Source organism: Mustela nivalis (assembly GCF_964662115.1).
Source record: "Mustela nivalis genome assembly, chromosome: 2".
Lineage (NCBI taxonomy): Eukaryota > Metazoa > Chordata > Mammalia > Carnivora > Mustelidae > Mustela > Mustela nivalis.
In genome coordinates, this window is record NC_139021.1 from 65,742,443 (window position 1) to 65,770,172 (window position 27,730).

Genomic DNA, 27,730 nt, shown 5'->3' on the forward strand with positions numbered 1-27,730 from the left:
TTATTTCTATATACTGCAACTAACCTTCATGCCAACAACACAAAAGACAAGCCAATGGGTGGAAGTATACATTTATTCTATGACAACAGAATATTTTACTCCTACTAGTGCTGATAAATTATTTCTTTGCTTAGGCACAAAATGTATGCCAGGGTAATCTTAAAGGAAACAATATAGCAGAAAAGAGCATGAACTTCGAAATAAGAGTTGGAGTTGTTCGTTTATTTCTTACTTGTGTATTTATTATGGACCCATTTTGTGCTGGGGACTGAGAATACAACAGGAAACAGGTACAGTCTCTGCTGCCTAGAACATTACAGCTTCCACTCCTGGGGTGCTTTGGAGTACTTTTTATTTGCTATTTGCCAAGCTATTTGCCAAGCCTCAGTTGCTTTATCTGTAAAGGAGGGGATATCATCTCTGAGTGTTTCCATGAATATTTATGAAAAGGTATCTGGTTCATTATCTAACAAAGTAACACTTAGGTCTGGATTGTTATTAAATAGCTACTTTGTGGTTTTGAAGTGATAGACAAGCCATGTGGCAGATCAGAGTACACATTTCAAATTCTTGAAAGAGTACAACAGCCCTATGTGGTTTCAAATTGTTCTATAGTCTAATGAGGATATTTTATCTTGCTAAACAGTCTAACCCCAGATGTCCAGCACAGTAAAAAATGCAAGCCTGCTGAAGGGTTACTTTGAACACAGACCAAAACTACAACTTAGGAATGTGTGAAACTGTGGCTAGAATCAAACTCAGGGGTGGCAAGCAAAAGAAGACTCAGTTATGAAGTTTGTTCTGGGAATAACTAACTCCCTGTCAAGAGCAAGATGTTTCTATCTCTGCATGAGGATCACCGCTGACGCTGAACTCTAACTGAAGACTTGGTTGGGTGGCTCCCAGTCTTCTCTGGCACTTAAATATCTCCTTCTACCTCCCTTGTCAATGAACTGCAGCTTTGGAAAGATCACGTCTGGAGTACTGGAGGAGCACAGGCACACAGAAGACATTGCATGAGTGTTTGCTATTAGTACTGTGTCTGTTTCTGAGTTTAATTTCTCCATGATTAAATAAAGATCTATATAATGAACTTCTATCATGAGGACACAGAACATTACCACATCAACTTAATAACATTTTAGCTAAAAATCCAAGAAACTCAAGGGGCTAGTGATCCTTTGCAGCTTTATCCTGGTAAGTTAAGTGAAGGCTTCTCAGAACACTGGAGCGGCTGAAGAACGTTCAGAATCCTAGCATGGATCTTTATAGGTCCAGGAAACCCAAGCTCAGAACTACTGGGTTTATCTTCAACCCTTCTGAGAACATTTTAAGTAGCCTTGTATGAAGTACAGATTAAGGACTTGTAAAAATTTGATCACTACCATTGTCTTAATGTTTAAAAAAGAAAAATCAATACTTCCTGTAGTGGGTACTATTTGTAGCCTGGGCCACAGAGATTCCCTAGCTCTGTACCTTGTCTGTAGCGCTTGGCACCAGGTTTTTGACTTAAGTTACCTAAAATTGGGTCCCTGGCCTTTGTTAGTTGAAACATGGATAGCCACTTCTTTCTTTTCAGAATTCAGGTACTGTGATACTGAGAGACTGTAGGTCTGGTGAGACCAGGGCTTTTGAGAAAGGTCCATGATTTCACCTTCAAGTCCCCAGAGCCCAGTCTGAATCCTCGCAATAAACTCCCCTTTTTAGTCTAAAGTATCTCAAATTGGTTTTTGTTACTTACAAACAATAGACACTTAGATACACAACAGGTGAAATGCTAATTGGATAAAAAATCCAGATTATGATAGTTTAGAAAATATCAGATTGATCAGGGTTTCTATGGAGAATTTGAAAGAAACTTGTGACAGCTCTCATTTCCAGGGCTCCAGGCTGTAGGAGCAGGGGCTCGGTTTGGGCTGGTGATCACACTCTGATGAATCCAGTGTGTGGAACTGAGTACCACCTGTCTTAAGTATCTATTTCTATCAGCTCTTTGACACAAGCTGAAGAAGGCTTCCAGTTTAGGGTGGAGTGGTATCTGAACCCCGTCCCCGGTAGGAGTATGTATGTATGTATACACACACACACACACACACACACACCCCACACTTGTCTGAAAGATGGGAGTATGGCATATCTTACATAAGCCATTTCTCAGCGAGGGATGTCAGAGACTCTGGAGAGAACTCAAGAGAAAGGGAGAGGATATCGGAGTTAGGTAGTGCTGAGTCCGAATATCAGATGGGAAGGGGCGGTTGAGGAATACAACGGTCTGGTGGTACTCCACTCAACAGCCCTATAGCATGGTTATCCCATGAAGAGGCAACAGTGGACAGAGTCACAGGGCTGTGTAGTGCTTGTACTCCAAGGTGACTTGTACTGGGAGGGATTCCAAATCTCAATCTTATCTGAGTCCCTTTGGCCTGATGAGTCTACAGCAACCGACTCTGATACCCAGGCTTGGGCTAGCACCGGGAGGGGGTGTAAATGGGTGATAATCCTAGCTCCGCCCTTCTGAAGATGGCTCAGCCACAAGAAACCACATCATCCCAGGGCAGAAACAGGGATGCAGTAGGAACCAAGCTCCCCCACCCAGGCTTTGGAGCAGTTTGTAGAGACAAACAGCACGGATTAACAACTGGGCTGCAGTTTCATGTCCTACAGCGTCTGGCAGCCTCAGAAGAGTGATCAGTTTGATTTAAGAGACATACATTTCTACCCACAGCTGACTGACAGTCCTGTCGCTGTGGTAGCAGGGAGAATTTTGTCAGAGACTAAAATCAGCATGTAAATCAACATAGCTTTCCATGTCGCAAAGCACAGAGAAACACAGAGAATAGATCATCTGATGTGCCAGTGTAGCACAGTATCTTAAATACAAGAAGCAAGATAAAGATCTGTTAAGATCTGTTTTGGGAAACAAACTGGGGAGTACAAACCCTCACAAGGCTATGAAAATTTCTTCTAAAAGGCCAGAGAGAGGTTTCAGCCCTTGTGGACACTGAAAAGTTAGGATGTCCAAAGCCTTCTCCCAAAAAAGTAACCTCGTTTTAAAGATTAGTTCCTTCACTAGGCACAATTCACTTTCCAGTAGGATGTTGAGGATTTTAATAGACAAACGTGATCTGAAGTTTGGTTTGGTAAGTGAATAAAGTCTGAATAGAGAAAACTGGTTAAGTAGCCTGTCTGCAGAGGACACTTAGCCACATTTTCTTATTTCAAGTATGTATGGATGACCCTAATGAGTTATTTATTCCATGTAATCAGTTCATGACTCTGCTTCAGAAAAGGGGGGGGGGAGGAGGTGGCCGGGAGCCTCTGCTCTGGCAATTAGGTTTGTGGAACTTGGCAAATAATATATTGTGTGTAACAATATATAGACAGTAAGGGCTTTGGGAAGTTTATAGGCAGCTTGAGAAGATTTTATCTACTATTTTTAAGTCACCCGGATTTATAATTGCAGTTTCCATCATAAGCATTTGACACAATGAACATTTTGAAAGTGCTTCCTACTCTCCTAATGGCTTCATTCAGTTTTTCTTTATTTCTGAACGAAGATTGATTTTACAGTATCCTGGCAAGTGGAAGGCTACTTTAGTCTTCTATATTAAATTAACTCCTGTATGCATCTCCAATTTATAGCTGCATTCCATTGCTATTTACTGTCTGCTTCTCTCTCCTAGCACAAAACAAGGCTGAAGTTCAAACGCTCTAATAATTGTTAGATGCGACCCACAAATGAATTTTAATCCTAATTTTATATAAGCCCTAAATTAAAGTAACAGATTTCAAAAGTATTTTCAAAATTTCAAAGGTAAAGTTCTTGTCTAGAAATGATTTAGGAAATGGTCATATTCGCAATATCCCTAAGTTTGAATTCTGATCGTAAGTACACCTAATTATACATAAATGAAATGTGTCAAGATAGGTGCTGGGACATAAATGTTGTCCATGATCTCTTTACCCACCTCCAACCTCTCGAAGATAAACAGGATTATCCCACTGACAAAGTGTTAAGTTCATACCAAAACAGAAGGGAAAATGATTGAAAAAGAAGGCTTGCTTTGAATGAGGAGCAATGTCAAGGGCGTTGGCATAGCAATCCTGAAGGGAAGGACAGGGCATTCAGGTGGTGACAGCTTCCCAGAGATCTCAGAGTATTTCTTTAAAATCTAATAGGAAGCCTTAACCTAAAACCTGCCTTGAATCCCTGTTCACATTTAAAGCTTAGACCCAGTGTCTTCCTAAGCTCTCTCAATTGTTTAATTGGCAAAAGGGGCAATTCACTGACAAGGGTTACTGGAAATACCTTATAGAAACAGAAGAGTCTTACTCAATTGGTGACACATGTTAAATATTTAATATGCATCCAGCACTATCAGGATCCTGTTTCTACTCTGAATGAGTATGGCAGCATTTGGAAATTTAAAAACACATACATTTTAAATGCCCAGAGTAAACCAAGCCATTGAAAGAACTAAGCAGCTATTATTGCAGGCTTGGAATATCAGAAAGGCACTCCTCTGGATTAGAGCTTCCTTAATTCATCAAAAAAGGACACTACATTTTGGGCCCCTAAAAACAGAAGATGTGGATGTTTTCTTGATTTCAAAAAGACGGTGACCTCGAATCATTTGACGGACTCCTCTCAGTCTTGCTTGTCTCTTGGACCAACCCCAGCAGCATCAGCGCCACGTGGTGGTGGGGGGGGGCAATACCAGAAATGCCTGTTCGAAAATCTTGGGCCCCAGCCCAGCCCCACTAAATTGGAATCTGCATTTTCACAAGATTCCAGGTGATTTCTACGCACATCAGTTTTGAGAAGCTTGGTGATACACGTTTCTCATGATTCATTTCTATGAAACCTAGATTTCTTCAACTCTTTAAAAAGTGTATACTTGACTGCTGCCTTTCTTGTCAGTGAAAACTAGCCCCTCTCTGCAAAATCTCAAGTGAGTAAAGGAAAGATAAATTGGCAGCTTTTAAACAGATTTCCCACCATGCCCCCCTTTTCCAGAGTATTCTCACCACATGCCCATAGCAGCTGTGTTTACCTCCGTGATTAGACAGTACAATAAATGCACCTAGTGATAAACTAAGTTGATTTAATTAAATGCCTGATTGCATATACATGTTAGAACAGTCGATTATTTCACCAAAACAATGGAAAATGTCTTCTGTCATGCAAAAAATGCAAAGTAGGGCCAAGTAGATACAATGCAACAGTGACTAATTCTTTAAGATATCTATAGAAAAGAAGATGGGCTTCCAGATTTGTCCGTTAACGTGATGAAGTCTCAGTTTCTAGAGAAAGGACACCACTGTGTAATTACAAATCCTTAGTTTGCTCAGACCAGTGGACACTTTGATCTTTCTAGGGATTTGTAAAGAAACTGGATGTTAGAGGAGAGTGATGGGGGGAGTTATTAATCACCAATGAGATCTATGTATCTTAAATCTGTGGCACTGGGCTCTGGCAGAAGACTGAAGGGAAATCGGACTTCTTAGGGCATTCTCCTGCTATCCTTGCCTAAAAGATAGCAAATGCTCCAAGAATCCAAATTGAGAAAGTGTACAAATCATAACTAAGTCAACAGCTTAGCAAAGAAGCCTTCCACAAATGGTAGTTTGGGACGTGAAGGGTCAGGCTTGATTTATCCCCACACAGGACTCTGCAGCCTTTGCTGAGGAGAAGAAAACAAACATACACAAAACCAAAGACATCTCAGAGCACAGGTAAAAAAAAAATATATTCCCTATTCCTTCCAATTCTTCTCCTGTCCCCTTTCTTCTGGAAAGTTCTTTCTTTGGTCTTTGAAGGGAGAAATTAAGAGAAACAGCCTGCAACAGAGGGAACATCAGGGACTTTGAGGCCAAGCAAATGCAAGTTTGGATTTAATTGTCTCAAGTGTGTTTTCAATCCAAGTTGCACAGACGAGTGAAAGAGCAGCTGCACAAGGATGAGGGAGGGGCATGCTGGAAAGAAGTGCCATGAAATGAAGGAGAAAGATACCCAATTAGGGCATCATTTTGCTTTTATATGGCTGGAATTTTGCACTTTAATCCTTACCATTTTATCCCTCAATACAAACATATCAGTTACATGTTCTTTATAGAAGAGTGAATGGTCTCAAAAGCACAATAATATTAGGGGGGAAAAAAAAGCACGTGTGGTAGTGAAAGTGAAAATTCTTGGTCAACCCACTCCTAAGGATAATCATTGTTGACCATATGGTATAGACACTAATATTTTTGCTGTTTTATAGTTTAAAACTAAGTTTTTTATATATGCAGAATAATCATCATCATTCTGGTAGGCTGAATAATGGCTCGCAAAATACATCGATGTTCTAATCCTTAGAATGTGTATTCCCTTGCATAACAAAAAAGAAAAGAGAGCATTACAAATTTATTAAGAATATCAAGACAAAAGATTGCACTGGGTTATTGGAAGAGCCTAAAGATGCAATCACACATGTCCTTAGAGAAGCAAGAGATTTGTCAAGGCTGTGTGACCATGGAGAAAGTTTGGAATGAGGTAGCCACAGTCACCAGAAGCTAGAGGAAATGGACAGATTCTCCCCTTTAGCTGTCAGAGGAAATGTTGCCCTGTTGACACTTTGATTTCAGCCTCGTTGGTATACTATTAGAAGCAGGCTTTGGGACTGAATCTCTCACAAAGAAGACAAAGAGATGGGTGTGCATCTTTTTTTTTTTTTCCCCTTTCCTGAAGACTTACATTTATACCCTCCAAGCTAGCATACTTTGGTTCAGTCCTTGGGTCCATCATTTTCTAGAATATTTAATCTATTCTTAGGATTAGCCAATTCTTCACAGCAAAATATATTAAGACTTAATCAATCCCAGTTAGCATAATTAAGAAAGTAATGTATCTGGGGGTGCCTGGGTGGCTCAGTCAGTTGAGCATCTCTTGGTTTCAGCTCAAGTCATGATCTCACAGTTGTGGGATCAAGCCCCCACTCAGTGCAGAATCTGCTTCAGATTTTGTCTCGCTCTCTCTCCACCCCTCCCCACTTGTGTGCTCACTTGCTCTAAAATGAATAAGATCTTAGAAAAATAAATCTTTCTGGAAACTCATACCAGGGTTTTATTTGTACTATGAATATTTGTACTATGAATATTTGAAAAAATAAAAATTTGTGGCTGGAAAGAATTGTGTTTTTAGTATTTTTAAAAGGTAGTTTGGCTAAATAAAATTCATCTAGGTAAAATCATGACTTATTCTTCTAAGGGTCAGAAACACAGAACTTGCAAACTCTTAGGGAAACCATCCAGGTCTATGCTAATTGCCTGTCCCACAGAAACAAGGACCAGTTGCTGGTTATGGTGAGGGACACACATGTATATCAGAAAATCCCCCTAAAGGAATTTTTTCAAACTGGAAGTTAGAAAATTTCCTATGGCAAGAATCATTCCTCCACATCTCCATCTGGGCTGGTACCTTTCCCCAAGTACAGATTTCCCCGTCTTAGGAGACATGCATTATTTGAACAGAGACAGAGACTGAATTCTATTCACAGAACTTTGTTTGAACCTTGGAGGAGGGGTACTTAGCTTAGCTGCCAGTATTTTCTTTGGGTTCTTTTTTCTTTCATTGTTTTTGGGCAAGTTGGATGGAGAATCATAAACAAGGCAATAGGCCAGTTTCTAAATCTAATCAAAATAAATCTTTTGAGCATTTACTATTTATGAAATACTAGGGGAAGCATATGAAGTAGTTGAAGATATAGGCTCTATACTAGTGCTAACAAAAAAGCTGTTAAAGGTGGTCTCTGTGGGTTTGTTTGGTCACGCTAGAGATGAAACATAAATCTAGAGGTTGAAGGGAAGGCACCTTTCACATGGGAGGACAGAGCACAGGACAGCCTCCTAGGTGCTAAAAATGGAGTGGATGGAGTAGGAGTGAGCTGTGGTCATGTCTGGTGAAATGGCAGACTCCTCGGACCAGAACAGAGGGGAAAGGGAAAGAGTTGCACAGGGTTTTGGGTGTCAGACAAATGAGTTTGGACAGCATTCTTGAGAAGTCATGGCCCACTGAAGTGTTCTGGATCAGCAGAGCTACGTGACATAAATGTACGTGAGGAGGATTAATTTAGTACTGAGGCATATTACTGCCAGAGGCAGTGAACTGGAAGTTAGGAGGTTATTATGGCCACATGAGAATGATATAATAAAAGAAGATTGAAAGAAATGAGATGGAGGGAAGACATTGCTGCTGGGAAAAAGGAATGCTAAGATTCAGTGAGTAATGATAGTGGGGAAGAAAAAAATGAGCAGTTTTGACCTTGGGTGGTTAGATTTCTCCAACCTGAATGAGGATAGGAAGAGGACAAGTGTTAAAGGATAAACAGTTTCAAAAAAGTTGGCATCTACATAGAAATGTCCAGCAGCCATCATGAACATATCGGACTGGAAACATGAAGAAGCCAGAGCAGGAAATAAAGGCCTGAAACTCATCAGAACAGAGATAATAGAACTAGTGCCCTGAAAAACAATCAGCATGTTTGGAGCAGAGAATACAGAGCTTGCAGAGAACGTTCTGAGTGATAATGTGAGCAGCAAATAGGGTTGGGATAGGGAGGGGATCCATCAATGGAGACAAAGGAGCAGTGGTCAGACAGGTGTGAGCAATATCGTATTTGGATAATTCCATAGATTTCTAGGAAAGAGAACTTAAAGGACTGGTCATTGGTAATTTTGTAACTATATCTATGTATTGTGTACCCTGAAATTAACCAAGGCTCATTTTAAGATTGTGGAATTAGAGACTTCTGCTGTGGGTTTTCAAACTCACCATTTCCTGCCATCCCCATAAGATAATGAAGTCAGTGTTTATGTTGTGTAGCTTATTTCAACTTGAGAGATAACTTCAGCTGACCTTTCCTTTTCCATGGGCACAATTAGAAGGTATTTACTAAGCAACCTACTATGTGAAAGACCCATAATAGAGGCTGGACAGACCCCTTATTCACTAAGATTCTCCCTTTTAATGCAAAAGGTAAGCATTACAAGTGTTTAAGTAAATCAAATGCAGGCTGGAAAAAGTCTTAAATCTAACATATGGAGTTAATGGTGACAAGTTGCTTGTTTTTGTAAGCACAAGAGCTTTTTAAAGCTAGCACTCTGGCTACGCCCATTAGGTTCCATGGTCCCCTCAGACTTTGTTACATGACATCTGGTACTTTACTGCCTTAGAGCTAAAAAGAAATACCATGCGTGCCATTTGCTTTGTTTCAGTGTTTCTAAATGGTTCCCTTTCCACTTGGTCTTTCTGTTAGTGGTAATATTCTTCAAGGATTTCAGACATTGAAGGTCTGGTGTTAATAGACTTTTTTTTAAATTTTTTTTATTTTAAGAGGGACTATACAACTACAATTTGACCATTAGCTTTAACAATGTTTTAAAGAGAGGGCTCCACCCAATGATTGAGTTTTTGCACAAAGTATATGCCGTTGGACTAAAGATTAGGACACAGCCTATCAGGACACAGAGAATCAGTTGCAAATTAAAGTGGTTCAGGGTAACCTTTTATGGCAAGTCTTGTATGTTACTTTAGCAAAAATTCCTTATCAAGGATCCTAGTCTGGGAAAAATGAAACTCTACAAACATGTTTGAATTTCATACATCTTGCTAGCTGTGCAGGAGGGCTTAGCACTAAAAGGCATTTCCTATGTAGGGACTTTACAAATGTTTGTTGTCTTCCCTGCCTGTTGACAGGCAGCTCAACCTTATAGGATAAACTTCATCTGTAGTCCACAAACACTAGTGTACAGAGGAGATGGTTCAGAATCCCTTGGTTGTCATTTTTTAGAAGATTCCTGGGCTTAGTTTCTGGATATTCTGATTCTGTACATTCGAGGGTATGAATAGGGTATATCTGCATTTATTCAATTTGCAGATAATTCTGATGAGCAATCATGTTTAAAGTCTGCTCATTTCTTCCCAGATGTATTGTTCTATGACTGGGAGATTCTATGAAAAGTAGGCTGTGTTCCAGACTGAGTGTACATTTTCCATATGCTATGTATGGGCATAAATGCACTGAGCCTTCTCAAGTGAAGACTGATGGACCTCTTTTAGGGGGCCAGAGCTGACATACTAATTTATAATCTTCTAAATCTTGGTATATAACTACAGAAAAATGTAAGAAGTGCAGAGGAAACATTATCTTGTCCTAGGAGGACCTTGGAGCATTTGATAGTTCCTGATTTCCTCAACAGGTGTTAGAAGAGATTAGGAATCCAATAATATATCCACGGCATGTAAGTCAAAACAGAACCTGGATTTCTTCTTTCCTAGTCCAGTTACTATGAAATACATGATTAGGTGGTCAAATTAAATCTCCCATGTTGGTATCATTTTAGTGGGATAGGAAGAAGACATCTCCTCCCTATCTCCTAACATCCCAGAGAAACAGTCCTACAGTGCAAGAGCTAACTTAAAAAAATCATGCATAGGACTCTAAAGCTTTCTATTTTCATTTAACCTATCATACATATTCCTCTAGGTCAGTATGTGTCCATTACTCATTCTTTGTAACAGCTTCATAATATTCCATACTACAGGCTTCTCTTGATTTAGATCTTGATTTTTCCAATAGATTTACTGATGGACTTCCAGTTCTCAGGTTTTTTTAATCCCTACATCAATGCTGCAATAAATATTCTAATGCATGCTGTTAGGGTTTGTGATCAAAGGAAAGAGACTAATGCAAAGCGAAAACTGAGCAAAGCTTTATTTTGCGCCAAGCATTGAAAATCAAACCAACCAGTCAGGGCTGTCTCTTACAAAGAGGTGACGCCGACCCCCGCCCCCGACGACGCCGACCCCCCCTTGACGCTGACCACCCCAAAGACTACTACCCCCCACCCCACCTCACAGACTAACATTTATAGAGGTGGTTGAGGCTGGCCCACACTCAGGTGGCCAATGAGATTGCAACACACAGGGGAAATTGCACAGTCAAGCATGGTTAGCACTAGGGGTGGCCAATTGAATTCCAATTCACCATAGCAAATATATGGGCACCCCACTGACTGGATGTTTCCATCTGGCCTGGCCCACCCCTATATCTGGGGTTTGCAAGTAATTTCCTCCAGGAGGGGCAGGGGGTCAATCCAAGCTTACAACAAAATGGCTCCCTCTGGCTAACCAGGCCCTTACACATGCTAACTTCGGGACAGATGATTTCTTTGAATAAGTTTGATTTGTGCAAAGGTGCAAGAATCAGAACTCCTACTAGATTCTGCTGGATTATTTTCTGAGGAGTTAGTAGCAATTTCACATTTCCATTAGCACTGTGAGTTGGGTTTTTCCACAGCCTCATCAACATTAGTGAAACTCCAAAAAAATTGAAAAATGTTCAACCTTCTATTTGAAAAATGGTTTTTTGTTGCTTTAATTTGCATTTCACTGGGAGTGAACTATATTGTATATGTTGGCTCTTTGTATGCCCTTTTCTGTAAATGGCCCTCCAGGATAAAATAATGTTCTTCCTCACACCATGTACAAAGAAAATTCCATATAAGGTCCAAAGACAGCAAAGCTAGAAGGGGGAAAAAAAAATTGTCTAACTGAGTGGAAGAGCTACTTGACATTTTAAACAAGATAAATCTAAAACTGCAACAAAGGAGAAAGAATTAAGGTAAAGTTGAATTTATAACCATTAAAATTGTTTACATTGTCTTGCCTGACAGAAAAAGTCAAAAGACAAATAAATTATATCATATACATGACAGACTTTAGCAAAAGATTAATATCCCTGAATACGGTTCTCTCAAAAAATGGATACAAAATAGACAAAAGGAAAAATAAAAAGCAGTGATATTTTTACCATTCAATTTTGAAGATTCTTGTGTTTGAAGCATAGACAAAGTACATGTTTACATCAGATTATTGAATAGAAGGTGTATTTCCTCCTATACAAGGTTCTCCCATAGCCATCTGTTCTCTGCCTATAGAGTCTCTTGGCATTTGGATCTGATTTACTCAGGAGGGAGTGTTGCCTTTGGTAAGCCTCACATGCTAATCACATCTTGTTTCCTTTTGTCTTCCTTCCAGCCTTCCCTCTGCAGAGCTGTAGCAAACTCACAGCAGTTCAACTGCCTTTTAAAGTCAATAGCTAATATTCAGAAAATTCTGTGTACCAGGCAAAGAGCTCCACTGAGTACCATTCACAATCTCAGATGTACCCTATAATGGGAGAATCACATCCAGTTCTATAGTTTAGAAACCGAGTTTAGGAAAGGCACCTGTCTTGCTTTATTTATAGCAGAATTTAAAGCACTTCCTTGTAAGTTACTGTAGGTGAGGAACACCTGAGAGAGTTCATGAGAAAGTACTTTGTAAAGTCTCAGGTACTCGATAGTAACCTATCTGGCTAGATTTTCCTTTAAAACTGTGGTTAAAAATAATCTGTGATCAGCAGGAGCATCACATACCCCTTGCTCCTTATCCCCTACTTGGAGACAGCACGTTTCTCACCAGCTGCCATTTGCTAGAATAGCTGCTTCTAGGAAATCAGCATCATTCAAAGCCCTGCCTTGAACAACATCCTCAGAAAGACCTCTCTGCCTTAATAGTTTTTCCTGAGTAGGTAGCACTCTGTGCTACTTCTCCTTTGTAACAATTACAGTTCTTTTTTTTTTTTAAAGATTTTATTTATTTATTTGACAAAGAGAGATCACAAGTAGGCAGAGAGGCAGGCAGAGAGAGAGGAGGAAGCAGGCTCCCTGCTGAGCAGAGAGCCCGATGCGGGACTCAATCCCAGGACCCTGAGATCATGACCTGAGCCGAAGGCAGCGGCTTAACCCACTGAGCCACTCAGGCGCCCGTAACAATTACAGTTCTAATTAATGTCTGCCACCTGGACTTCAGTGCAAACTCACTGAAAGCATGAACCACATTTCTTGTGGGATACTTAGCACTATGCTAGGTGCATAGACAAACGTTTGAAATGAAAGTCACAGCATTTTATATCATACCCACTGTAAGAATCTAATTGTTACTGTCTATTCACTTATACATTATCTATCTCCCTTATGAAAATATGGGCTTCACAAGAATAGGTGCTTTGCCTTCCTTATTTCTAGTCCTTTATATTCTTAACATCTGGAACTTGGGACACATAGGTGCTCCATGAGAATTTGATAAATGAATATTGGTCTCTGTATAGGCTGTTGTTGGCTGACTTAATGGAAATTTGAGATCGCCACCTTCCAATTTCAAAGCTCCATGATTGACTGCTGTGAGCACTCCTGGTTTCCACATGCAGTAGCCCTCCCCCCCACCCACTCCGCCCTGCTCTGACCCTTCTCCATGATTCCAGTTACCTGCAGTCAACTGGTCTTGAAGCAGATAATCCTCCCACCAAATCATCAGGTAAGTCAGTAATATTCTAATGCTGCCTTCACAATACCCAGGTCATTGACCCCACTTCAAGGTATCACGTAGGGATGTCATCTCACATCACAAGAAGAGGGAGTACAGTACACAACATTTGGAGAGACCACACTCACCTAACATGTCATAATATACTATAATTGTTCTTTGTTATTGTTCACCTCTTATTGTGCCTAACATATGTCTAAATTTATCACAGTATGCATATATATATATATAATGGATTCAGTGCTATCTGTACTTTCAGGCTTCCACTGGGGGCCTCAGAACATACCCCAAAAGGTAAGGTGGACTCCAGCATGATTTATCTACAGTTCTATTTAATATCACTATATTACAAAACATACACAAAAATTAAAGGATGATAAAATGTTTGAGATCTGTTATACCATTTATTTTTTCCCCTGGGTGACAGAGTTATGCAGAGTTACAGTACAGTCAGCCACAAAGTTAGCTGCAAAGCTAATCTTTTGCAATATTCTTTAAGCAAAAGCCTGTGTTTAAAGGCAGAGATCTCTTTAGTCAAGGTTCTAGAATGTATGAGAGAGGGGCAAAGAAAAATGATTTGCAGGTGATTGAAAAGTGATTATTTTTAATTATAAATAATTTAATTATCTATATTATTTTAATTATATAATTTAATTATAATATATAATTAATTATATATAATTTAAAATTATATATAATTTTATGATTATTCAGATATTCTTTTTTCTAGTTTCCAGGTTGAAGTTACTGGTAAGATAATCAAGCATTCATAGATCAGAGGTGAGGTCTACTCAAAAAGTGAGAAGTTCAAAGTACTGAGAAGTCAAAAATTAGGGATATGGAATTTTATCAGACAGTGGAGTAGCAGCAGAAAATTTATGCAGACAAACTTTCCTTTCGGGGCGCCTGGGTGGCTCAGAGGGTTAAGCCTCTGCCTTCGGCTCGGGTCGTGATCTCAGGGTCCTGGGATCGAGTCCCGCATCGGGCTCTCTGCTCAGTAGGGAGTCTGCTTCCTCCTCTCTCTCTCTCTGCCTGCCTCTCTGCCTACTTGTGATCTCTGTCTGTCAAATAAATAAATAAAATCTTTAAAAAAAAAAAAACCTTTCCTTTCAACCCATGCCCCACAGAAATAACCCTTAATGTTCAACCTGGACTAGGTTCTGATTATCACTATTATGGCAGCTTTAAAAAGAAATTGATGGTGTAGGAAACTTCTAGCAAATATTTTTCTGGAATTTCTTCAAGGCATGATGAGTTAGCTCAATCTCAGAAAAATATATGTAATAGAGCAACAGACTAAAAGCATAATGGAGTCTCCCTCTAGTCATTTCAAATGCATGTCCTGACTTATTGTATTAACTTTCAAATGAAAAAAGATCAAAATACAAATTTATTTGTAGTGTGGTATGGCAACCACAGAATTCCTATTTGAAAATCTACTCAAACAACACAACAGCATGATGCTGGTTGTGCCTGGTATTTTTCCAACCTGCAAAGTCATAAACCCTGCTCCTGTGTTTTCTAGTTTCCTTGGTATCTATGGGACACACAGCAAGGCAGCCACTTTGGCCATTTAATGCTTTGTTAGAATACTCAATCTCAAATTTTGCTCAGAACTAAAAAAATGAGCATGTTTTTCTTTTCAGTCATTAGTTTGGTATTGAGTGCTGTATCATTAAATTTACTGGCTTCTGATTCGTATTTGCAATGCTTCTGGAACACTTTTGGCATAACAGAAGCTGAAATCCTTGCAATAGTATTGGCTTTTGGCAAGGGTGGATACCATGAGGTTTACACAGGTTAAAAATTTCTCTGAATACAAAAGTTATTCATCCGTCATGTAAATTAGTAAATAATGTAGGAAGAAAACAGGACCCCCTAATGCTGTCTCTTGGTCATAATAATCACTTAATATTTTAGAGCATATCCCCCCCCACCAGGTAGCTAACCCTATCATTTGTAAGGAATCATGAACATAAGCTATTAATCCAGTTTTGTGTCTGGTTTTCTTTTTTTAAAATTTTTTTTTTAAAATGATTTTTAATTTATTTGACAGAAATCACAAGTAGGTAGAGAGGCAAATAAAGAGAGAGGGGGAAGCAGGCACCCTGCTGAGCAGAGATCCCAACGCAGGTCTCGATCCCAGGACCCTGAGATCATAACCTGAGCTGAAGGCAGAGGCTTTAACCCACTGAGCCACCCAGGCACCCTGTGTCTGGTTTCCTTAACATTTCATATTGTATCTTGAGCACTGATATATTAGGCATTTATAATGGGCACAGATTTCATAATATATAAGTAAACTTTCTTGTTGAACATAGATGTAGTGTTCTACATTTTTATAAAATTGGTGATAAACATCTTTCCATCTACTTTAAGTCTTCGCCCACACTTGAGATAATTCCCTTAGGAACGCTTCTTAGAAATTAAACTGCCGGGGTACCTTAGAAATTTAACCAGTGGGTTAAAGCCTCTGCCTTCGGCTCAGGTCATGATCTCAGGGTCCTGGGATCGAGCCCCGCATCGGGCACTCTGCTCAGCTGAGAGCCTGCTTCCCCCTCTCTCTCTCTACCTGCCTCTCGGCCTACTCATGATCTCTGTCAAATAAAATCTTAAAAAAAGTTTATAGCAGCAATGTCCACAATAGCCAAACTATGGAAAGAACCTAGATGTCCATCCACAGATGAATGGATCAAGAAGATGTGGTATATATACACAATGGAATACTATTCAGCCATCAAAAGAAATGAAATCTTGCCATTTGCGACAACATGGATGGAACTAGAGCGTATCATGCTTAGCGAAATAAGTCAAGCAGAGAAAGACAACTATCATATGATCTCCCTGATATGAGGAAGTGGTGATGCAACATGGAGGCTTAAGTGGGTAGGAGAAGAATAAATGAAACAAGATGGGATTGGGAGGGAGACAAACCATAAGTGACTCTTAATCTCACAAAACAAACTGAGGGTTGCTGGGGGGAGGGGGTTTGGGAGAAGGGGGTGGGATTATGGACATTGGGGAGGGTATGTGCTTTGGTGAGTGCTGTGAAGTGTGTAAACCTGGTGATTCACAGACCTGTACCCCTGGGGATAAAAATATATGTTTATAAAAAATAAAAAGTTAAAAAAAAAATTAAAAAAAAAAAAAAAGTGGACAAGTAAAAAAAAAAAAAAATCTTAAAAAAAAAAAAAAAGAAATTAAACTGCCGAGAATATTAGTGTTGAAAATGGTTTATGTTGGAGTTCGGGTGTATGTTCGGGTCTGTCCTCAGCACATTACGTATATGCATTTAGTATTAGTTCAATTTTACAGAGGGGGGGGAAACTGAAGCACAGAGAGATTAACTCTCTAAGGTCATAGGGTAAGTGGAAAAGCTTGGATGCTACCCCAGGCGATTTGAGGCTGGAGCTGGTGCTCCTGACCCTTGCGCTGTATGGACTCTCTAATCACTTAGGTAAACATGACCTTCGCAGGTCATCCACATTAGACTTGGAAGTTATAGACCACCTACTTAAACCCCTGGATGCCACAGAAAGTAAAGCCTAGAAAGAGTAAGCGACAAAGTCAAATCACTGGTAGCAGATCTAGGTTTTACATCTTGACTCCTCATCCTGCAGTCCAAACACTTGTTACTCCAAGGGTGACCCATGAACCACAGCATCAGCCCCACCTGGGAGCTTGTTAGAAATGCAGAATGTCAGGTCCTACCCCAACCCTCCTGAAGCAGAATCTGCATGTTAACAAGATCCCCTGGTGATTCCTTTGTACATTAAAGCTCCAGAAGCTCTGGCAATACACTGTAAACTTGATAGATCTTGGTACTTCAGTGGAAAATCTGTATGTAAACAGCTAGTATTTCCACAGCATGAAAAAAAAAAAGTCATCTTTCAGTTAGTTAAAGCTTTTATGAGCTTGAAGCATATGAAACTGCTGTTATTTTAGAGAAAACATTTACTATTGGCAACATAGTGTGGCTCAACTTCTGTGGGTGGAAGGATAACAATAATAAAACAGGTATTAGTTTGGGTAGAGACTGGACTTGAAGTGGAAGAGGTTCTTTTTCCCCGTGAATATACATGTTAGTCAGGAAGAAATCACAATTAAACAATTACATTGCAAAGTGGTAAGTGCTACAGGAGAACATTCTGAGAGCTTTGGAAGAAGGTAAGTGATGTTCTGGAAAATAAACATGGAAAATCATTTGCTTCTGTTAGTGGCAAAAAAGGCAGCATACAAACCTTAGTCAAAATATTATATGGGCATCCTCAGAAGCTTCGCAGAATCGGATTTAAACCAATTGGTTAAGTATATAAGGTGCTCCACAAAGTTTGGGAGCTATGACTTTCCACTTGAACTAAGAAAACTAAGGACTATATTGTCCTTTAATGGTCATAGTAGACAATGAAAGTTTACAGGTCTCACCATTTAGGGTGTACGATTTTCATGGGCCCCACTTTGGCGGTTTCTCTTTTTTGAGGTTAACAGTTTCAGGTTGGGTGAAGTGAAGAACTGGCTTGCATTACAGTATGAGTGAAGAGAACAATCTTAGGAGTAATATTTAAAGATGCACTTTTTTTTTTTAATGGAAGCTGTGAATAACCTATAAGCAAGCAGTAATGTAAATACAAAACCTTGGTTAAATATTTTCCATTCTCAAGTCCTTTTAGGTATCTTGCTATTCTAGAAATGAGATTGCTATACAGATTTTGCATCTTTACGGTAGTTGGTTTAGAAATACTTAATTTGGGGGGAGATGGTTGAATAGGTAATAATTCCACTTTACCATCTTTTTCTTACAAGGCTCCCTTTTTTAGAAAGAACTGACCTACCAGTTGTTGGACCCATAATGAGGTACAATACTGTTCAAAGCAGTCCTAAGAGCCTGAGAAGGAAAGTATCTGAGACCGAAATTGGGCAATCATTGGAGTGATACATGAAATGCATTGAGCAGGGAGAAAGTGACACGAGGGTGGGATAGATCGCACATAGGTACACGCAGGTGGTAGCTTTCAATATTCCCCACAGCCTCCCTGCAGGCCTGAAGGGCAAATGGCTTCTACTTCTCACTACCATCTTTATTTTTATGAAATCTAGTCTGGCAAAACTGCCTGCAAATGTCAGAAGTTTGATTCCTAATGTATTAGTTTTCTCCCTTGTCTGCCTTCCCCTGCCCTTCCCTCACATCCTTCTAAACTTTTACCAAATCTCCCAAATACTATCTGGGCACTGGGAGAATATAAAAGAAGAGTAAGATCTAGCACCTTACTCTCAACTTGCTTGTAAATCAATTTTCTTCCTGGAATAGCAAAGATAGGACAGCCACAAAAAGCTATTAATACCCAGCAGTTGGTGGTGATTGTAAAAAAGGACAGATAGAGTACTATGGGATCACAGAGTGGGGAGCAATCACAGCTGTTGGTGGAATCAGGGAACTCCTGCCTGAGGAGTAATGTTTGAACTAGCTCATGAAAGGCAGGCAGGCTCCAGAGAGGGAGAAGGAGGGATTCCCCAGAAATGCATGCCACAGAGACTAAGGCCCAGAGGAGGAGGTGGAGGGGATTTGGGGGATGTTTTGCACTGTAAAGAAAAAGGAAATAAAGAATTTACTTACTTATTTATTGCAGGGGAGAAGCAGAAAAAGAGAGTAACTATTCCCTTCAATGGCTCAGCTCCAGCCATGTCATGAGAACCACAGGGTTCTCAAGCTTTAAGCTCACATTACCTGAAAGGCTTGTTAAAGCCTATATTGCTAGGTCCAACCCTGGAGTTCCTTATGCGGAGGGGGTTGTGGGGAGGAGCATGTGTAGCCTGAGAGTCTGCATTTCTGTGACGTTCCCAGGTGATGCTGGTGCTTCTGGTCTGAGAACCCCTGTCCAGAGATATGGCCAACAAGCTCCCATCCCACTTGCTATTTCTTCTGCCTGGAAATTTCTACCCCCAGATAGTCACATGGCTCCTGGCCTCAGTTTATTCTTCTCATTTTTTCTCCTGACACTCTTTATTCCTGGTCTATGCCATACCTTCATAACCACTATCATATCTTAACACTATGGTGATGTGTTTTTGTTTTTGTTTTTTAATCCCCCATTAAGATATAAATCCCATGAGGGACAGTTTTGTTGCCTAAAGCAGTGCTGTAATTCCTAGCACCTAAATTCCTGCATTTCCAAACTTTAAAATACCATTGGGCACATAGTAGGCACTCAAATAGTGTTGACTTGCACCAAAGAATAAAATGCCTAGGAATAAGTTTAATTGAGGTGAAAGACCTATACCCTGAAAACTGTAAGACGCTGAAGAAACCAAAGACAACATGAACAAATGGAAAGATACTCCATGTTTGTGAACTGGAAAAATACTGTTAAAGTGTCTATATTACCCAAAGCAATCTACAGATTCAGTGCAATCCCTGTCAACATGCCAACAACATTTTTCACAGAATTTGCATACTAAAGTTTGTAGAACCACAAAAGACCCCAAAAAGCCAATGCAATCTTGAACAAGACTAGAGATACTACAATCTCAGTTTTCAAGATATGATACAGAACTATAGTGATCAAAACAGCATGGCAGTGGCATAAAAACAGACACAAGATGAATGGAACAAAACAGAACACAGAAATAAACCCACACTTACATGGTCAATTAGTCTAGGACAAAGGAGAAAAGCATATGCAATGGGAAAAAGACAATGTCTTCAAACAGTACTGGAAAAACTGGTCCTCTAGGTGTAAAAGAATGAAATGGGCCACCTTCTTATACACAGAAATAAACATAAATGGATTGAAGATCCAAATGTGAGAACTGCAGCCATAAAAATCCAAGAGAAAATATAGGCAGTAATTTCTTTGATATCAGCCTTAGCAATATTTTCCTAGATAGGTCTCCTAAGGCAAGGGAAACAAAAGCAAAATAAACTCTCAGGACTACACCAAAATAAAGAGCTTAGCACAGCAAAGGAAACACAAAATGAAAAGGCAACCTACTGAATGGGAGGAGAAATTTGTACAGGATAACACCAGTTACATAGTTTAAATAGTAAGCCACTAAGAATATGACTTATCAAAACAAACAAACAAAACCCCCCAAAATCCAATGATCTGATTAGAAATAGGCAGAGAATCCGAATATACATTTTCCAAAGATGACAGCAGATGGCAAATAGACAGATGAAAAGATATTCAACATCACTAATCAGGGAAATGCAAATCCAAACCACAGTGAGATACCCCCTAATATGTGTCACATTGTCTAAAATCAAAAGGTAAAACAAGTGTCGGTAAGAATGTGGAGAAAAGGGAACCCTCTTGCACTGTTGGTGGAAATGTAGACTGGTGCAGTCACAATCGAGGTATCTCAAAAAGTTAATAAAAATTAACTTAATTACCCATAAGATCCAGTAATTCTACTAGAGATCTACTCAAAGAAAACAAACACTAATTTGAAAATCTATAGGCATCCCTAGGTTATTACAGCATTATTTACAATAGGCAAAATATGGAAACGGTCCAAGTGTCTACCAATAGATGAATAAAGTTGTACACACGTACACATGGATTTTATTCAATTGTAAAAAAGGGAGGAGATCCTGCCATTTACAACCACTTGGATAGACCTAAAGGCTATTATGCTAAGTGAATTAAATTAGAGAAAGACCATATGATTTTATTTATATATGGAATCTAAAAAATAAAACCAACAGAAACAGACTCAAATACAGACAACACACGGATGGTTGCCAGAGCAGAGACGGGTAGGGGAAGAGGTGTAAGGAGTGAAAGGGAGTGGGAGATACGGACTTCCGGTTACGGAATGAGTAAGTCACGGGAATGACAGGAACAGCATAGAGTTACAGTCTAGATATTTTGAGCTTCAGAGCCATCTATCCAGTTGGGTACTTTATAAATCCCTCAAACTACACAGAGCTGATGGAATACTTACCCTCTCTGCAAAGAGCTCAGTTCTATTAATACTAAGAATCATTTTACACTATTTCCTCCTTTGTCTCCTCTTCAGTTACCCAATTGTGAAAATTCTACCTGTTAAGTATTTCTTTAATTGTTTCCATCCTTTCCCTTTGATCGTTACTTCCAGAAACCAGGCTCTACCATGTTATTACCATGATCACTATAATATCCCAGTCTTTTGTCCCCAATTATTAGCCTTCAAGTCTTCCCTTCTCAATAATGGGAAAGGGAATTTTCCTTGGGGGGGGCAGGGAAACAAAGTAATCTAGAATTTTTTTTTTGGTAAACTTCTTGACTAGCATCTAATCACCCTTGGGAGAAACCGGAACTTCATGTTATGGGACATAAAGTAGTTCATGACCTTGAAGGCTTACCTCACCTCTCCTACCAAGAGAAACACCCTTTATTTTGTTCATTCTTAATTGCTCTCATTTTCTAGATTTGACCAAGTTCTCACCTGTAGTTCTTTGCGCAGGCAATATATTCCCTGTGTCTGGAAAGCCTTCACTTAATTTCTGTTTGTTCTTTATGCCTGAGATGAGGACCATGTTCTTGGAGTCCCAAACATTCAGAAGAAGAATGTAAAATACTTTGCATATTTAATAATTCACTCCAATTTCTGTCTTTTAAAGACTCTTCTCACAATGAAAAAGCCTTTTTTGACCTTTCAGAGGTCTAGATTAAGTGATCCATTCTCTTGCACTGACTTGGCTCCAAGAGTTTTGTCTGTGGGCACAGTGATCCCAGAGTTGAAATTGTTTACTTACCCAAGTTACTCATTACACTATGCACATGGACTGCTCTTTTATCTGTAGCCCCAGAGTAGCAGAGGGCCAGATATGCTACAAATATTTATAGAAATTAAATCCTCCCTCATTAAACACTTCTCAGCCTTGGCAAGGCTGAGAAGTCATTTTACTTCATCATTTTACTTCATCCCCAATAACCCTAGGGATCATGATTTTACTTCATTTTACTTCATCCCCAATAACCCTAGGGAATAAGAAAGAGTAAGATTTCTGGATTCATCAAACAGTGTTGTTAACTATAAGGACTACTTCAAACTCAGCTGACCTGAGTTTTAGTCCCACTCCACCAGCTCTGCAAACCATTTTTTTTTTTTTTGAGTTCTGCTTCCTCGTGTATTTAACCCACTGAGCCACACAGGCGCCCCACTGCTTCCTCGTGTATTAAAGAAAGGGATTGAGCTCTAATTTTGTGGTCTTTCTTTTCTGATTCTATGACTTCAATACCATTTGCAGAATAAAAATGCACATTTTGAATCTGTGCAGTACATAATTCTAAAAGCCCGTTTGGATGGATTGCTTCTATAGGAGAATGAAATAGAAGGGAAAGTAGATTGGTGATCATTAAATATCACAGTGACCACTGAGAAAAGATGCTAGTTATTTCCTAGTATGTTTCCCCTAAGCAGTACTCACCATTCCCAGACATTATTTCATAGCCTCCCATGCAGCCAAATCTATCTAAATAACTCTGGCCAATAGGCAGTGAAGGTGAAGGACTGTTCTCTTAAAGGAGAGTGACCAACATTTTCCATGGTCCTGCTGGCTGGACCTCACAAGCTAGACTCACTGAACCACATTTGAGAGTTGAGTGTTGAGCATGGCAGAGACACAGGACAGAGTCCATTTCTCTGGCACTACCAACTATACCCGCTTGTATTTCTACATGAGAAAGAAATTTCTTGTTCAAACCATTGAGATTTGGGATTGTTATAGAAAAAGAACAAACAAAAACAAACCAACAAACCCACAACCCAACAGTATTCTTAGTAAAAAATACTAATATTTTATTATTTTCAAAGCACACACTGGGAAGATGGTAATTTTGCTGAAGCAATTTTAAAGTTTGCTTGAACCTTTAATAAAATAATTTATGAAATTTCCTATACTACCCAGAACAAGCTACTTTAAACTTCATATTCTACATTCCACTTTATTATGAAGAAACTAACACCCAGAGGTAGACTGGAAAAGGTATTTGTTTGGCAAAGCAAATTCTAATCCTATGAACCAGTTTTCTACTGAGGGATCGTAGTGAAGACTAGAACAGTTCACAAGACACCTTCATTTTCTGATCAGCAGTTCCATTTACACAGACTAAAAGACTAATGCTTTTGTAGCTTTCACAATATAAAATTATGGAATAGTAACATCCTTCACTATTTTTCAGGAAGTGGAAGTGATCATGCTTCACGGTATTACCCAGAATGTATCCTGGCGCCATAAAATAAAGTCTTCATTATCAGATTGGGCTCCAAGAAGTGGCCCAGAAGCACATAAAACACTCCTCTTTCTACTAGCTCAGTGGCAGAGGGAATGCTGATCCCTATGCCTGCCTGGGAGTTCAGGTCAGAGGAAATAGAGACCCACAGCATTGCATGCTTTTACCAAGCAAAGCGAGAGGCCTCAACACACAGAACAGATTGTGGGGAATAAAGCTTTTGGAATAAACACCTGATAATCAGCACTTAGGAGTTGCCCTTTGAGCTAGTGCATAAGGAAAACTTAAGTTATTCTCCCATTAATAAGGGCCAAGAGCTCAAAGGAACTTTCCAGAGAACACTGAAGAACTATTCTATAAACCACACTGACTTGTGAAGAATAGGTTCAAAAACCAAACTTAAAACCTACTGTACATCTTTCATAATTCCCTAATGCCCTTAGAGCTCACACATTCCAATCTATCATTCATGATCTGGGAAGGCTCATTCTTGCTTTAGGCCCTTATGATGAATGGGACCTGCGTTCTTTTGTTAAAGATGGATCAAGGCTGAAGTGCTCCCGTTCTCTGGAATACTGAGGAGTCTCAAGGCTGAAGAAGAGTGAAACAGAGACAGGAGAACCAGAGAGTCTGATTATAGAGGCCTTGAAAGCCAGGCAAAGGATTCTGGATTTGATGTAGTCAGCAACAGGAAGCCAAAGTAGATTTTTGTGCAAGGGAGTAAGACATGCAAAGGCTTATTTTAGTAAGATCATTAGAACGAGAATGGAGTAGCGAGGTAGAGCAGTTAGGAGAAAGCCACGTTACTTTGGGCTAGGATAAGGAAATACTGATATGACTGGTGGCTATGGCAAGGGAGAAGAGAGGACAAGGAGGAGACTTTTTATAGGAAGATGGTAAGGAACTAAATTTGCAGTCTTGAAATAAGAAGGTAGCTGAAAACTTGAAACAATGCTTATTAAAGAAGGAAACACAGGGAATAAGGCTGAATCCATGATTTACCATCTAAATCAGGACTGTGCTCAGACTGAAATGGGGTATTGCCAATTACTGGGCCAGAAGAGCAGGTGAGAACAGGGCCAGTCTCAGGCAAACAGGGATTTCAAGCCATCTTACCTGAAAGGAGTTTTAACTACCGCCATAGAGGACAACTCAGATTCCAATGATCACCCTGTGTTCTTGAACTCGAGCTCTGGGTTTCTAAAAGTTAGACATTAAAAGGAAGCCACCATTGGAGGATGAAAATAAAAAGCTGCTGTTGAGAGACAGAGGAAGAGCCAGAGTGGTAAGCTGGAAAACAAATATGACATCCCTGAAGTTCAAGCTGTTCTGAGTCACTGTATTTCTCATAGTTGTCTGCTTTTCAATAGGTCACATCCTGATTTGGGGTCTCTTTGCTTAAAGGTTAAGGACCAAACAGCCTTCTTAAAAAACCCTGTTTCCTTCCATTCCTAATTCTCCATATCCCTTTTCCATGAAGGACTAGTAAACCAAGGTGGAGGTATGGGGTGTTGGGGGCAACAGGGTGAAGGATGGAGGTGTGGATACTGCATGAACACTGACTATTCAGCATGCACCAGTGGTCTAGTGGCCTTACACATACATACCTATGGTCACAGGACAAAGGCAGTCCTTAGAGTTGCTCCCCTGAAAGGAGAAATGACCACACAGTGACAAGAAATGAGTCTTCAGCATGTGCAGGGCTGAGTGAGGAAGGAGTGTTCCAGTCCTCAGTGGGCACATCCAATACCACGGGGCTCAAGTCCAACAAGGAACCCTAGTGTCAGGAAGCATGTTCACGCTCCTCCCCAGCTGAGCTATGGAAGGGCTGAGTGATCAGAACAGGCGAGGCCTGGAATAGATTTCCACTCCTCCTTTCTTGGTTCAGAGCTCACTAATCAATCCTCATGGTCTCTTCATTCCACCCAACATTTACACATTGTCTACTAATGTTATGTGTGGGGTTATTTACTAAACCAAGCTGTCAGAGGGCATGGACTCTGTTGTTAATGTTCTTGGCACAGAGTATTATTAGTTGTTGAATGAATGAAGGCACACACCCATGGTCAGTTTCTGTGCTACTTTGTTTTTACCCATCTTCCACTTTCCATCCCTTGTGTTGTCTGCCTGCTTTTCTAATGAGGATTGACCATCAGTGACTCATCACCTAGAGATGAGAACCACAATTAGATTTCCAGTTTTAGCTACATAATCCACTTCTTTGTTACCCTGAAACTATCAGTTCCCCAAACAGGATTAAACCTTCAGTTTTCCTTAAGACCAATTATCTTCTGTATCTTAAACGAATGACAGAATAGGAAGTAGTTTGTCCAGTCAAACAGAGCCAGGTTAGAATCCCAACTGTGCCCTTACAATGACCTTGGGTTAGTTAGCTCTGGGGTTGGGTTACCCAGTTGTACTTCATTTAGCTTAACTGTAAAATGGGGATACCCAAAACTGCATTATATTGTTGATAAAGACCTACAAAATTGTTTTTACCAAAATGCAAGAAATGGGGCTGCTCCATAATTAACAAAGCCTAAACCTATTAAAGGAGAAAAAGTGAGGTGGTTTAGAATTTTAATCTTGAATTGGCAAAAAAGATCACATGAAGTAACTATGCCACCATGTCATACCATCAGGTTCTCATCCACTCAAGAACGAGACATGCAGAAAGTAGTCCCTGAGGGAAGCCAGCAAAGGAATCCCAAACATAAGCAGCATTTCTGTCTTTCGTGATGAGAGAATGGCCTACTTAGTAAGATGAAGTTAAAATCCCCCATTTCTGGTGGGAATGTGCTCAGACACTTCCAGTTTTAAAGAAGCTCTAGGCTTTTACAGTGATGGACAGGTAAGGCGATCTTCAGTTTCTCAAATGTTTCAGCTTTTTTCTCCAATTTTCAGACATCCGGTAATTTATACATTTGGGACTGACTTATTATGTCTCAGCCAAAGGGAAAAACAGCAATTAATGCTATCATAGCAGAACAGAAAAATAGTGCAGCTTCCTCCAGAGAAGTTCCAGTTGCAGCAAATTCTAGAAGGAAAAATTTACTGCCATTGGTGGTGTTTCCTCTATGTGGTGCTTAGCTAAGTGCCTGCACCTGCTCTGCTGAAGCAGGTCTGCTAACTTGGTCATCATCAAGCACCACACACTGAAATAATTAAGAACAGGGCCCCAGCTGAGTGGAGCAGTGTGGTCCTAGGTCACACGGGTGTGTCTAAACCTGTGATCTGTGATTATCACATCCTGACACCAGACAGGAGAGTCTGTAAAGTCCACAGTGGGGCCAATACCAGTCATGAAACATGGCTCCCTTGTCCAAACCTCCAAAGGCACGACGAATGACAAGATGTGAAGCTTGAACCCTGTGTGTTTAGGAGACTGAAAAGCAACCCTTCTGATGTTCGCCCCTTTCTCTTTCTCCCTGGAACACAGGAGTGGAAAAAATCAAGATTGTATTACCATCTTTAGCCTTCATCTCCACCAGTGCCTCCTCCCCCATCTTATTGTCCCCAAAACTGAGGACAGGTTTTTTGCATTGTTTTGTTTAAGATTTTTCTGTAAGCACCATATTCAGGAGAAACCATAAAGGCAGGGCCTAGATACCTTATTATTTTTTTTAATTTTATTTATTGAACAGAGAGAGATCACAAGTAGGCAGAGAGGCAGGCAAAGGGGGTAGGGGAAGCATGACCCTGAGATCATGACCTGAGCCGAAGGCAGAGGCTCAACCCACTGAGCCACCCAGGCACCCCAGCACTAGATTCTTTCGGAGACAAAAGGGAAGTATTTCTCTTTCCAGGGTCATACATATAAGTTCTTCTTTACATTATTTCTAGTAAGAACAACTGTGCCATAACAAACTGGACACACCTAGGGGAAAGTTTTCCTCAGTTGATTGTTACAGAAAGATAAAGATTTAAGACCCTGGTTTTCCTCCTCTATAAAAAGCAAGTGAATTAGATGAGCTATTAAGGTTCTTCCTGATTTAAAATGCAGTAATGCCATAATTTCCAGATTCAAAGAATGACCCCCTGCAAATCTGAGTAAAACAAATGCTGTAGAGTCCACAGCAAGCCTTTGGGAGAAGAGGTGCAG